This window comes from Anolis sagrei, chromosome 2 (genome assembly GCF_037176765.1).
Source record: "Anolis sagrei isolate rAnoSag1 chromosome 2, rAnoSag1.mat, whole genome shotgun sequence".
Classification (NCBI taxonomy): Eukaryota; Metazoa; Chordata; class Lepidosauria; order Squamata; family Dactyloidae; genus Anolis; species Anolis sagrei.
This window is the reverse complement of record NC_090022.1, coordinates 296,762,786-296,777,516: the sequence shown is the minus strand read 5'-3', so window position 1 is coordinate 296,777,516 and position 14,731 is coordinate 296,762,786. Positions and strand designations below refer to the sequence as shown.

The following is a 14,731-nucleotide window of genomic DNA, read 5'->3' as shown; positions in this document are numbered from 1 at the left end:
CTATTTTCTATCACAGCAGCTGTTTTCTGGAGGTCGTGCTATTTTGTTACTCTGTCCTTACCTCAGTCCCACATTCCCTCATCCTAAATCTCTCCATCTATTTCACACACACAATATTTGAGCACTTTCCCCATCTGACTGGCTTTGCTGGCAGGCTGAAATGTGTGGCATTTCAAAGACTGAAGAAATTAGCCAGGCAAGTACAAGGAAATGGCAAGTTTTTATCTTAACCTGTGACTATCATGCTTAGCCTCATCCCATGCACTTGAAATTGAATTGGTATCCTCTAAGAGGTTGTGAAGGATTTCATTTGTTCTGCTTGACATACTGAGGTACAATTGGTAAAACTGCATCTTATCTTCATAATTGTCTACACCGCCAAGCTCGCACCTAGTTATTGACTTCAAAAGTCAGGCTTCAGCAGCGTGGCTCCTTGATCCAACATCAGTACAACATGTTCTTTCTGCACAAAACATTCCTCATCTTTGTCCCTTGGCCCCTTCCTCCCTTTGTATCCAAAAAGAGTATGGACATGTTGTAGCAGGGACAGTTTCAACCTCTAAGTTTCTAGGAAAGCTCCTGCCCTCCAAATTGGGCACCTGCCTCCATGCTGTCCCATCAAGAAATAATCTACTGGCACCAATAGAAGTCACATGCAGCAGTGATGCCCATATTTTCTTGCTTTGGAGAAGGAAGCTGTGTCCTCCACCCATGACAACAAGAAGAAGGACATAAACAAGGCACATAAACTGTAGCAGTGGTCAGATCTACTATGAGGTCAGCTATTTCAGGAACAGATCCTCAAGTGTAAACATACATGATTAAATACCAAAGTCAGGGTTATCTGCACCAATGGTGCTTTACTTTGGGTCTACAGGTGTTTTGCACTTCAGTTGCCACAATTCCTATCAGCTGGCAAGTTGGCTGGAATTTCTGGGAGTTGGGGTTGAAAACACCTGGAGGACTAAAGGTTGGGAACCACCGCTCTACACCATTATTTTTCTGATTTCTATGCACAGATGGAAAAACTAACACTAAGAGAGTTGACTCCATGGAAATGTGAGGCTGGAAGAGTTCTATGAACATTCAGAAAAGCCAAAAAAAGAGCATATCAATCCTGAACTCTTTCTAGAAACCAAAATGACTCAACTGAGGTTGTGCTTTGGACACATCAAGAGATGCCAGTCTTTTTGAAAAGAACAACAATGTTCACAATAATTCAGAAACATAGCCATGTTCAATGTACTGTCGAAGGCTTTCATGGCCGAAATCACTGGGTTGTTGTAGTTTTTTTCGGGCTATATGGCCATGGTCTAGAGGCATTCTCTCCTGACGTTTTGCCTGCATCTATGGCAAGCATCCTCAGAGGTAGTGAGGTCTGTTGGAACTAGGAAAAAGGGTTTATATATCTGTGGAATGACTAGGGTGAGACAAAGGACTCTTGTCTGCTGGAGCTAGGTGTGAATGTTTCAAATGACCACCTTGACCACTATAATGGCCTGATTGTGCCTAGCTCCAGCAGACAAGAGTCCTTTGTCCCACCCTGGTCATTCCACAGATATATAAACCCCTTTTCTTAGTTCCAACAGACCTCACTACCTCTGAGGATGCTTGCCATAGATGCAGCAGAAACGTCAGGAGAGAATGCCTCTAGACCAGTGGTTCTCAACCTGGGGTCCCCAGATGTTTTTGGCCTACAACTCCCAGAAATCCCAGCCAGTTTAACATCTGTTAGGATTTCTGGTAGTTGAAGGCCAAAAACATCTGGGGACCCCAGGTTGAGAACCACTGCTCTAGACCATGGCCATATAACCCAAAAAAAAAAAAAAACCTACAACATCCCATAGCCATGTTCATTAGTCTGGAATATCAGTTGCAAAGAGATCTTGTAATACATTAAAGATCAATTGTGAGATAATGAATTTGTAGCAAAAGCTTTTGTAGATGGAGTCTACTTCAGATGTTGGGGGCTTTCATGAACAAGGATTCTTCTCTGAGATCAGAATAGCTTTTGAACAGCAACAACATCAACAGCAACAAAGCCTACAAAGAAGACTGGGGAAAAAAGAGCTGAATTGGGAAGTATCCACAACTCTACTCCATTGACAGTGAGTTGAATGGGGACAATGGTTTCCTGACACGCTACACATATTATAATACTAGTTAACACATGAAGGCTCTCTTGACCAATTTATCACATTTCCTTTCTCAAAACTTCCTCAACCATTCAGATGGAGATCTACTCATAAGTTTTGCATGTCTGTGGCTATTCACACAGATGTATCTGAGGAAGTAGACATAGTTTATGAAAGCTTATGGTACCATCGTCATTCCTTTTAGAATCACAGAATCCTAGAGTTGGAAGAGACCTCATGGGCCATCCAGTCCAACCCCATTCTGCCAAGAAGCAGAAATATTGCATTTAAATCACCCCTGACAGATGGCCATCCAGCCTCTGTTTAAAAGCTTCCAAAGAAGCAGCTTCCACCACACTCTGAGGCAGAGAGTTCCACTGCTGAATGGCTCTCACAGTCAGGAAGTTCTTCCTCATGTTCAGATGGAATCTCCTCTCTTGTAGTTTGAAGCCTTTTAAAGTACTACAATACCTCCTTGCATAGTAACATTCAGTAAAATGAAACTGCTGTTGAAAATGAGGAAAACCGTTGTGCAGGCGGACTGATTTGTTCAATGAAGCCATGGCTGCTTTGAGTTTTCAGGATCTGACCAGGACAGTTAGTAACACAGTCTTATATAGGCATCTCACTCATACGGTCTGCATAAGTCAAAGTTCATTTGATGTCAACTAAGAGCAACATCCACCAAAAGAGCTATTTCTACTCTCTGGAAAATACACATTGAACCTCCCTGTTCCCAGTGATCCCTTAATTATTTTTTGAAAGGGGAATATGTCTCAAGGGGAAAGACATTCACGAAATACGGTCCTTCCACTTTGGCCCAGTCCAATCAATGGCCTCATCAACACCGCTATATAATGAAGTTTGTAATTGCTTTAAATGGTTGGTGTAGAATCATATAATGCAGTTCAATGAGTGCACTGACCATATAATAAAAGTTTTAAAACTGCATTATATGGCAGTGTAGATGGGGCCAATATCTCTTAACGGAAGGATTACTACTGGAACGAACGGTCCCCCCGCTCCGCCCCATGCACCAAACTCAGGAGCCACTCTTTAATGTTTAATTCCATGTTTAATTTTTAAAATTTGATTTGGTCATTACCATAAACATTAAACAATATTTCCTGTTTAAATATGAATGGGCTGCATTATTTGATTGAAATGAGTGTTCAGATGGTTAATGCCTTTTATTGCAGCGATAGAATTTTACAGTTATTTTCCCTCCAGCTGCTGCTCTTTCTGAGAGTCAGTAGGACTGAACTTCTCAGAGGGCAAGGAAGGCACCATCGGAGGATGCGATATTGTCTGCCAGGGGGTGACCCTTGGAGCAAAGTGACATAGTAATGAAGGTCGCCATGTCGTGGGTTTGGCTACAGGGGCCTTTATGTGTTTAAGAAGTCTATGACAGGTGAAAGAGCTGGCATCTCCCATTATTGCACCTCCATGCTATGAAAATGGGTGACTTTTAAATTTCTACAGATTCAATAATCATTAAAACATGCAGGACCCCTTAGAGAGATGGGCCAAAACTAACAAAATGAAGTTCAACAGTGACAAATGCAAGATACTCCACTTTGGCAGAAAAAATGAAATGCAAAGATACAGAATGGGGGATGCCTGGCTCGAGAGCAGTACGTGTGAAAAAGATCTTGGAGTCCTCGTGGACAACAAGTTAAACATGAGCCAACAATGTGATGTGGCGGCAAAAAAAGCCAATGGGATTTTGGCCTGCATCAATAGGAGCATAGTGTCTAGATCTAAGGAAGTAATGCTACCCCTCTATTCTGCTTTAGTTAGACCACATCTGGAATATTGTGTCCAATTCTGGGCACCACAGTTCAAGAGAGATATTGACAAGCTGGAATGTGTCCAGAGGAGGGCGACTAAAATGATCAAGGGTCTGGAGAACAAGCCCTATGAGGAGCGGCTTGGGGAACTGGGCATGTTTAGCCTGAAGAAGAGAAGGCTGAGAGGAGATATGATAGCCATGTATAAATATGTGAGAGGAAGCCACAGGGAGGAGGGAGCAAGCTTGTTTTCTGCTTCCTTGGAGACTAGGACGCGGAACAAGGGCTTCAAACTACAAGAGAGGAAATTCCATCTGAACATGAGGAAGAACTTCCTGACTGTGAGAGCCGTTCAGCAGTGGAACTCTCTGCCCCGGAGTGTGGTGGAGGCTCCCTCTTTGGAAGCTTTTAAACAGAGGCTGGATGGCCATCTGTCAGGGGTGATTTGAATGCAATATTCCTGCTTCTTGGCAGAATGGGGTTGGACTGGATGGCCCATGAGGTCTCTTCCAACTCTTTGATTCTATGATTCTATTATTCTATAAGGGAAAAAGCTGGCAACCACCATTGTAAGGGCTATATGTGACTTTAAGAGGTCTATGACAGATGTGTCTCTATAACTCCAATTGTTTGGAATTATTTATTTATTTATTTATTTACTGCATTTGTAGACCGCCGTTCTCAGCCCTAGGGCGACTCATGGCGGTGTACAACATATAAAAACAATTTACAATATAAGCAATATCACAAACAACAATAACAACATCACTATCAATAATACAATTACACTAAATCATTCGCAACGTCTCATCATAGAATCACAATCCGATCTCGTTATCCATGTTCCGTTCCAATCGTCATTGCCAGTTGTTGTAGCACTTAGTCAAACGCCTTCTCAAACAACCACGTCTTTAGTCTCTTGTGGAATGTCATAAGGGAGGGCGCCTGTCTGATGTCAACAGGGAGGGTGTTCCACAGCCGGGGGGCCACCACCGAGAAGGCCCTATCCCTCGTCCCCACCAGGCGTGCCTGTGAGGCAGGCGGGATCGAGAGAAGGGCCTCCCCAGACGATCTCAAAGTCCTCGTGGGCTCATAGGCCGAGATGCAGTCAGACAGGTATTTTGGGCCAGAACCGTTTAGGGCTTTGTAGGATAACACCAGCACCTTAAATTGGGCCTGGTAGCAAATCGGCAGCCAGTGGAGCTGGAACAACAAGGGCGTTGTATGCTCCCTGCGTCCCGCTCCTGTTAGTATCATGGCTGCCGTGCGCTGGACTAGCTGAAGCTTCTGGGCCGTCTTCAAGGGCAGCCCCACGTAGAGAGCATTGCAGTAGTCAAGGCGGGATGTGACCAGAGCGTGTACCACCGTGGCCAAGTCAGACTTCCCAAGGTACGGGCGCAGCTGGCGCACGAGCCTAAGCTGTGCAAATGCTCCTCTGGTCACCGCTGAAACCTGGGGATCCAGGCTCAACGATGAATCCAGGATCACACCCAAGCTGCGGAATTAAACTCACACAGCATCAGCTACATGTTCGGTCAACAGACACAGGGTGCATCAACACTATAGAATCAATGCAGCTTGGTAACACTTTAATTGCCTTGATTCAATACTATGATATCATGGGAATTATAGCTTTAGAAGGTCTTTAGCCTTCTCTGCCAAAACTACAACTCCCAGGATTCCATGATTTGTGGACTACAAGTTCATTTATTTATTTATTTATTTACTTTGCTTGTATACCGCAGTTTCTCAGCCCGTAGGCGACTCAACGCGGTTCACAACAAGAGCAAAAGTCAAACCAACAACATACAATATTAAAACCATTAACAGTATAAAATACAAACTAATGACATCTCAATAACAACACATTAACGTCTCGTAACTAAAATCGTGATCCAATTCGTCATCCATAATTCCGTTTCCTATATTCATCGTGTTCATTGCACTATTTATCCGAACGCCTGTTCAAACAGCCAGGTTTTTAGTTTTCTTCGAAACACCATTAGCGAAGGGGCTGATCTAATGTCCATGGGAAGGGCGTTCCACAGCCGAGGGGCCACCACAGAGAAGGCCCTGTCCCTCATCCCCACCAGCCGTGCCTGTGATGCAGGCGGGATCGAGAGCAGGGCCTCCCCAGAAGATCTTAGGGTCCTGGTGGGTTCATAGGCAGAGATACGTTCGGATAGGTAGGTTGGGCCAGAACCGTTTAGGGCTTTATAGGCCAACGCCAGCACTTTGAATTGAGCCCGGTAGCAAATCGGCAGCCAGTGGAGCTGGTGCAGCAAAGGAGTTGTATGCTCCCTGCGCTCCGCTCCTGTTAGTATCATGGCTGCCGAACGCTGGACTAGTTGGAGCTTCCGAGCCGTCTTCAAAGGCAACCCCACGTAGAGAGCGTTGCAGTAGTCTAAACGGGATGTAACCAGAGCGTGGACTACCGTGGCCAAGTCAGACTTCCCAAGGTACGGGCGCAGCTGGTGCAGGAACCAACACACTATGATGCAGAAGCTCAGAAAGTCAATGCAATTCTAGACTGCATCAACCGAAATATAGTCTCCAGATGGAGGGAAGTTATAGCCCCACTCTCTTCTGCTTTGGTCAGACCTTCTCACCTGGAATAACCTTATGTCCAATTCAGGACACAAAAATTCAACAAGGATATGGACAAGCTGGAAGCTGTCCAGAGAAGGGCAACCTAAATGGTCAAAGGTTTGGAAACCATGAATCCTTTTGAGAAGTGGCTGAGGGAACTGGAGATGTTTAACTAGGAGAAGAGAAGATTGAGAGGAGACACAATGGTCATGTTAAAATACTGGAAAGGATTTCATATTGAGGAGGAATATAGCTTGCTTACTTCTGCTCTAGAAAATAAGGCGCAGAGGAATGGATTCAAATTGCATAAAAGAGCTATGTATATCCTAGCAAAAAACCCAATTGTACATCATGTTACCATTGCATAAATCTCCAGTGACATAATTCAGTGTTGGTATCTACCCTTCTGTCTGATATTTCAATAAGCCAGCAAACCAAGTGGTACATTGAAGGCATGGGTAAGTAGATACCCATGCTGTATGCACAACTGTATGCAAAATGCACACATGGAATACCCCTTATACGGTTGTGAACTGATGGGCATTGTGCTATGGTCTAAACAACATGAGCATCATGGTGTGGACGTGGTACAGTACTAACAAGAAGCCAGCTTCAAAGCTTCAAGAAAATGAAGTGAATGGGAAGTAAGCCTGATCACTCTTAGAACCTGCTTTATTTCAAAAGCACAATTTATATGTGAGGGATGTTCTCCCCCTCCAAAAACACTCTTGGCTTCCTCGGATTTCTTTCTCCCATCCTTCATCCCAGCCCCTTCCTCTTCTATGACACTTTCAAACTGTAACACTCAACAGCCCACACAGATCAATTATTATTGTATTTTTTCCCTCGATGCCTGGTTACCATGTCATTTTCTGTAATTTTTGATGGCAGGCACCTTCTGTGATAACACCGGTGTCTCTTTGAAATAATAATAAAAAAGCTTGATGGGGCCATGCGGAGGGGAGGAACACTGAAAGAAGCGAGGGATGGACACGGACACACAAAAGCACACATGTTCTGATGCATACATGGCAAACCCATCTGCCCAGAAGATATATGTTCCATGTGGGGGGGGGGGGGAGGGTGTCGCTATGCCACATTGCCTAAAATGCGGTAGAGGAATGCAATCGCTTGCCCACCCACTGACAGAGACTACAATCAAAGGCTACAATTAGACAACTATTATTTCTGAAGCCATGTGGAAAACTGCCAGTTGTTTTGACAGTGTGTGATTTATACTCAGAGGAGCGCCTGAACCTTTTGGCACTCATGATTGCACAGAGCTATACCCCTCTATGGCTTCTGTGTAGGTTGCAAGGGGTGAACCTGCTCCAGTTTTGGCAAGCTTTACATGAGCTATCCAAAGTGCTGAATCTAGCCAGGGGGTAGGTTTCAGCACTTTGGAGAGCTCCTTTGAAGCCTGGATGAAAATATAGATTGGATTCAACATCCCCAAAGGGACTTGCCACTGACTCATGGATCTTATTGACCAAGTGAAGCTCTTGTTTTCTGAATTCCCTTCCAGATCCTTCTCTCACCTTATAGTGAAAGGACCAAGGCAGAGACATCTCCAGCTCATTCCCTGTTTGGGTATCAGCCAGCATATCAACGACTTAAATCTAGAAATAGTTTTCTAAGATCTACAGAGACACTTGCTGGAACACCTCAGCAAGTGAGAGTCCAAAAGTGGCAGGCTCAAACCCAGAACCTCAACCAATGGCTGATACCAGATGAGAGACTCCCCCCTGGGCACACAGAAGACTAGGCGACTTGGAAGGCGCTGAACAGACTGCGCTCTGGCACCACGAGATGCAGAACCAACCTCAAGAAATGGGGCCACAAAATGGAATCCACGACATGCGAGTGTGGAGAAGAGCAAACTACAGATCACCTGCTGCAATGCAACCTGAGCCCTGCCACATGCACCATGGAGGACCTTCTTGCAGCAACACTAGAGGCACTCCAAGTGGCCAGATACTGGTCAAAGGACATTTAATCAACTACCAAACTTGCAAATTTTGTGTTTTGCCTGTTTGTTTTGTTCTGTTAGAAATGTAATACAATTGACTGGTTGCCCTGACATGACAAATAAATAAACCTCACCTTATTTCATTTCATGGGGGTATCTGGGAGTGTTCATGCATTTGCCAAACATATATTTTATTTTATTTATTGAATGTATATCTCTTTTCTCACAGGGTGGGGATCCAAGGTGACTTACTGAAATTTAAAACAATTTAAAATTTTATTTGTGATAATTAAAAAGAAGACTTAAGTAGCCATAGAATTGCAAAAGTCCAGAAAAATCTTCCATAGGGATAGTTATGATCACAGCAGTAGTCCTCCAGCAAAGGAACCCTGAATATGGATCTGCTATTGTCATTAGAATCATAGAATCAAAGAGTTGGAAGAAACCTCATGGGCCATCCAGTCCAACCCCATTCTGCCAAGAAGCAGGAATATTGCATTCAAATCACCCCTGACAGATGGCCATCTAGCCTCTGTTTATAAGTTTCCAAAGAAGGAGCCTCCTTACTGTAGAGTCTTAGTTAACTAGCACCCATGGAAACTGGTAGATGTCAGATAAATGTAGTTTCTGGTTGCATGAGAGTTACTAATACTATACCCCTTACTATACCATATCATAAAGCATTTTGATATTAATATGAAATGACAGCAAATAAAGGGAAATGAAGGTAAACTTAACTTAATGTAGTACAGTTTTACTGTATTATACATGTATTTTAATTTTTATTGAAAGTATTATTTCTTCAATTTGTTCTGGTTGCTTTAGTGTTCTGGCTACCTGGGGGTATACTATATTTGTATCCTGCTTGCATTCTATTGATGTTTATCTAGTGTGTATTTTGTTATAAGCACTTTAATAGTCTTGTGTTGTGTTTTATCTTCCTGCATTCTACTCCACTTCAAGCTATAAGGGAAGGTGGGCAATGAATACAGTGGGTTGAACTCTTGTGCCAGCTGGACTGCTGACCAATAGATCAGTGGTTCAAATCCAGGGAGAACAGGTTGAGCTCCCTCTGTCAGCTCCAGCTCCAATGTGGGGACATGAGAGAAGCTAAAACATCAAAATATCCAGGCATCCCCTGGGCAACGCGCTTGCAGACAACCAATTCTCTCACACCAGAAGCAACTTGCAGTTTCTCAAGTCACTTCTGACACAAATAATAATAATAATAATAATAATTATTATTATTATTTTGTCGTGTCAGGAAGGACGCCTGGATGATATGATGTTCTTATCATCCTTGTGGGAGGCATCTCTCATGTCCCCGCATGAGGAGCTGGAGCTGATAGAGGGAGCTCATCTGCCTCTCCCCGGATTCGAACCTGTGACCTGTCGGTCTTCAGTTCTGCTGGCACAGGGGTTTAACCCACTGTGCCACTGGGGACTCTAACCCACTGGGTGACCAAAGGGTTGAGGCTAACATATGGTTAGGTTGGGGCTAACATAAGTCAAAAATGACTTGAAGGTACACAACAATAAGAAGACTGGGATGTAACTTTTTCAGGCTTGTGATCCCACCAGTTCTTTGTTGCAGGCAGATGGTATTTGTGGCACCTATTATTATTATTAATATTATTATTGTTGTATTTTCCCCACATCTGAGACTTATGGTGTTGTGCAGATTAAAATGACAACAAGATAGTTCAAAATGTTTTGGTCCTACCTATCGTTTTTGGGGAACTATCCTTGCTGTGAAGTTTTGGAGAACTATAATTCAAAATGCAATATTCTCAAGCCATTGAATGAATGCTACCCGTTCCCAGTCTTCCAAGAGTATTTTGAAGCCTTTTGGCACAGCCTCACTCATGCCAGAAGGGATCTGACCATCTGGCGAAGAAGAGCTCAGTTTTCATTCGGAGTTGCACCGCCATCCATCCTTCGCAGCTCCCAGTGTAAGGGGAGAGGCTTTGAAAGCACCCGTCACTGCCGGAGCCATAGAGGGATTCCAGGCTTGTCCTACTCCTTGGCCTCATGTTCCTGTCATTCTCCAGTCATGTTCCGGAGGTGAAGGAGGCCAACGGGAGGTGAAGCGGTGCCCTCCTTCATGACACAGACTCATCATTCCCTTATTTGTTGGGGGATGGCAGGCAACGGGTTTGTCACGGCAAGGCAGCCTTGACTGACAGAGACCAAAACAGAGGTGACCCAGAGGTGTGCGTTCCTGTCCGTGAACAACGTGACACACTTCATCTTTCCTCCCAGAGACACTTATGGGGTGGCAAGGGCCATGAGCTCTCGGAGAGACAGAGACAGTTACATGAAAACTGAGAACACACTTCTTTTATGGGATTCACTTCTCCTTTCTTTGTGCATATGGTGCTGGACTACATATCTGAATCCAAAGAACTCAGTCTACATGCACTGAAGTTGGAGAGGAGCTGGTGGCACTACGCCATGAGGGAATGGAAGGCATGCTTATCAAATTGGCAGATCAAAAACAAAAATGACCTTTAGGTATTAGAGAGCTGGGCCAAATGAAAAGTAACATTGTATTGTTGAAGACTTTCATAGAATCATAGAATCAAAGAGTTAGAAGAGACCTCATGGGCCATCCAGTCCAACCCCATTCTGCCAAGAAGTAGGAATATTGCATTCAAATCACCCCTGACAGATGGCCATTCAGCCTCTGTTTAAAAGCTTCCAAAGAAGGAGCCTCTACCACACTCCGGGGCAGAGAGTCCCACTGCTGAACGGCTCTCACAGTCAGGAAGTTCTTCCTCATGTTCAGATGGAATCTCCTTTCTTGTAGTTTGAAGCCATTGTTCCACGTCCTAGTCTCCAAGGAAGCAGAACACAAGCTTGCTCCCTCCTCCCTGTGGCTCCCTCTCACATATTTATACATGGCTATCATATCTCCTCTCAGCCTTCTCTTCTTCAGGCTAAACATGCCCACCTCCTTAAGCCGCTCCTCATAGGGCTTGTTCTCCAGACCCTTGATCATTTTAGTGGCCCTCCTCTGGACACATTCCAGCTTGTCAATATCTCTCTTGAATTGTGGGCCCAGAATTGGACACAATATTCCCGGTGTGGTCTAACCAAGACGGAATAGAGCATGGGGATCATGGCTTCCCTAGATCTAGACACTATGCTCCTCTTGATGCAGGCCAAAATCCCATTGGCTTTTTTCCCTGCCACATCACATTCCTGGCTCATGTTTAACTTGTTGTCCACGAGGACTCCAAGATCTTTTTCACATGTACTGCTCTCAAGGCAAGCATTGTCCCCCATTCTGTATCTTTGCATTTCGTTTTTTCTGCCTAAGTGGAGTATCTTGCATTTGTCCCCGTTGAAATTCATTTTGTTAGTTTTGGTCCATCATCTCTCTAATCTGTCAAGATCATTTTGAATCTTGCTCCTGTCCTCTGGAGTATTGGCTATCCCTCCCAATTTGGTTGAAGACTTTCATGGCCCGGAATCACTGGGTTGTTGTACATTTTTTGGGCTGTATGGCCATGTTCTAGAGGCATTCTTTCCTGACATTTTGCCTGCATCTAAGGCAAGCATGCTCAACACTTTGATCAAAGCCACGTTGTACCATTAGATCAATAGGAACAGATTCAGTGTCATGCTGAAATAGTGAAAATCTATTGTGATGGACTACTCTTGTTCTGAATTAGCTATGGAACCACTTGTGCATCTTCCAGTGTGGTTGCTTTTTGTCCCAATATGCACTGGGAAACAAACAGTGGCTGTTCCTGTAATCACAATAAATCAAGAGATGTATTGTCAAAGGCTTTCATGGCTGGAATCACTGGGTTGTTGTAGGTTTTTAGGGCTGTATGGCCATGTTCTAGAAGCATTCTCTCCTGACATTTTGCCTGCATCTGTGGCGAGCATCTACAGAGGTTGTGAGACTTCACAACCTCTGAGGATGCTTGCCATAGATGCAGGTGAATGAAAGGAGAGAAGGTTAGCACTCCCCTTGATAAGGATGGAAGAGGTCCTAGTGGCCTGAACAACATGCATATGGTTAAGGTATTGCCACTTACTTAGTAGCATCTAACCAGGTTTTTGGCTCAAGAGCAGTACGTGTGAAAAAGATCTTGGAGTCCTCGTGGACAACAAGTTAAACATGAGCCAACACTGTGATGTGGCGGCAAAAAAAGCCAATGGGATTTTGGCCTGCATCAATAGGAGCCTAGTGTCTAGATCTAGGGAAGTAATGCTACCCCTCTATTCTGCCTTGGTTAGACCACACCTGGAATATTGTGTCCAATTCTGGGCACCACAATTCAAGAGAGATATTGACAAGCTGGAATGTGTCCAGAGGAGGGCAACTAAAATGATCAAGGGTCTGGAGAACAAGCCCTATGAAGAGCAGCTTAAAGAACTGGGCATGTTTAGCCTGAAGAAGAGAAGGCTGAGAGGCGATATGATAGCCATGTATAAATATGTGAGAGGAAGCCACAGGGAGGAGGGAGCAAGCTTGTTTTCTGCTTTCCTGGAGACTAGGACGCGAAACAATGGCTTCAAACTACAAGAGAGGAGATTCCACCTGAACATGAGGAAGAACTTCCTGACTGTGAGAGCCATTCAGCAGTGGAACTCTCTGCCCTGGAGTGTGGTGGAGGCTCCTTCTTTGGAAGCTTTTAAACAGAAGCTGGATGGCCATCTATTGGGGGTGCTTTGAATGCGAATTTCCTGCTTCTTGGCAGGGGGTTGGACTGAATGGCCCATGAGGTCTCTTCCAACTCTTTGATTTTATGATTCTATGATTCTATGAAACATTAGGGGTAGAATGCTTCTAGAACATGGCCATATAGCCCAAAAAACCTACCACAGTCCAATGAAGACGTGCATTGAAGGCGTCTGACAAGAAGTTATGCACCCTCCATGCAGGCAGAACTATATGTGACAAACTCTGCTTCTGCATCCATATGGAAATGGCACAAAGGTATAGCCACATTCGAAGGGAATTTACACCTGTCTATGGCACCGATGGGATTTAAGCCTTGATTTGTTAACATTAAACCAGTCGGAGAAGATGTAAACGTAATGAGTTACATGAACTGTTAACAAATAGAGTAGCCATTAAATCATAAAGTAAAATAAAATAAATTAAAGTAACTTGAAAAAGGCCAAAGCTCTGCAATTATCCCTCCCAAGAGATGCAAAATATCAAAATAACATGAGCCGCTAATCAAAAATTCAACATCATTGGCATCTAATGGTTTGAAAAAAAAATGAATTTCAGGTTTGCTGTTGAAACATTTAATGAATGAGGAGCAACAAATTGATTTCAACAAATGTCCTTCAAGGTCTCAGACGGGACGCACGAAGAAGAAGGAAGCAAAATGGATTCCTTCTTCTCGCCTTCCATTCTGCTGAGAAAAGAGTTGAGATGCATCTGTACTGCACAGTTATCACAGTGTCATACCACTTTGAGGGTCACACCTCTGTTTTATGGAATCTTGGAATTTACAGTTTGGTTAGGGAAACACAATCCTCTGTAGACTGACACTAGAACTCTCTAGAAAACAAAAAACAAACTCAGAATCCCAGGGGTCAATAGAAACAATTAATAGAATTGGAAGAGACCTCGTGGGCCATCCAGTGCAACCTTCTGCCAAGAAGCAGGAAAGTCGCATTCAAAGCACCCCCAACAGATGGCCATCCAGCCTCTGCTTAAAGGACTTTGAAGAAGGAGCCTCCACCACACTCCAGAGAGTTCCACTGCTGAACGGCTCTCACAGTCAGGAAGTTCTTCCTCATGTTCAGGTGGACTCTCCTTTCGTATAGTTTGAAGCCATTGTTCCATTGCGTCCTAGTTTCCAGGGCAGCAGAAAACAAGCTTGCTCCCTCCTCTCTATGACTTCCTCTCACGTATTTATACATGGCTATCATGTCTCCTCTCAGCCTTCTCTTCTGCAGGCTAAACATGCCCAGCTCTTTAAGCCACTCCTCATAGGGCTTGTTCTCCAGACCCTTGATCATTTTAGTTGCCCTCCATTTTAGTTGCCCTCCACTAAAAGAAGCTTGACACCACAGTCAAAGTGGTACCAAGAAGCTTTTAGTGATATACTGTAGATATACCCAACAATTAACAAATTCCTCTATTTGAGATTATCTTCTTTCTCCCTCTTCTTACTTTCCTCTAATATTATGCATCTTTCCTCCCATTCCTGAAGTTTTTAGATACCCTCATAGATTCTTAGAGCGGCTGGACTTTTTCAGCTCGTAGATCCGAT

The 14,731-nt window shown here is 44.0% G+C and overlaps 1 protein-coding gene and 1 non-coding gene across 10 annotated transcripts in view; one reads left to right on the top strand and one right to left on the bottom strand.

Annotated features, from left to right (window-relative positions):
* CELF4 (CUGBP Elav-like family member 4) overlaps positions 1 to 14,731 on the bottom strand; it is a 1,028,038-nt gene that overhangs the window by 169,501 nt on the left and 843,806 nt on the right. The gene's annotated exons all lie outside the window — the stretch shown is intronic.
* Positions 12,431 to 12,558, top strand: LOC137096488 (U6atac minor spliceosomal RNA). The gene has a single exon (XR_010909488.1). It is a non-coding gene; the product is annotated as a U6atac minor spliceosomal RNA (small nuclear RNA).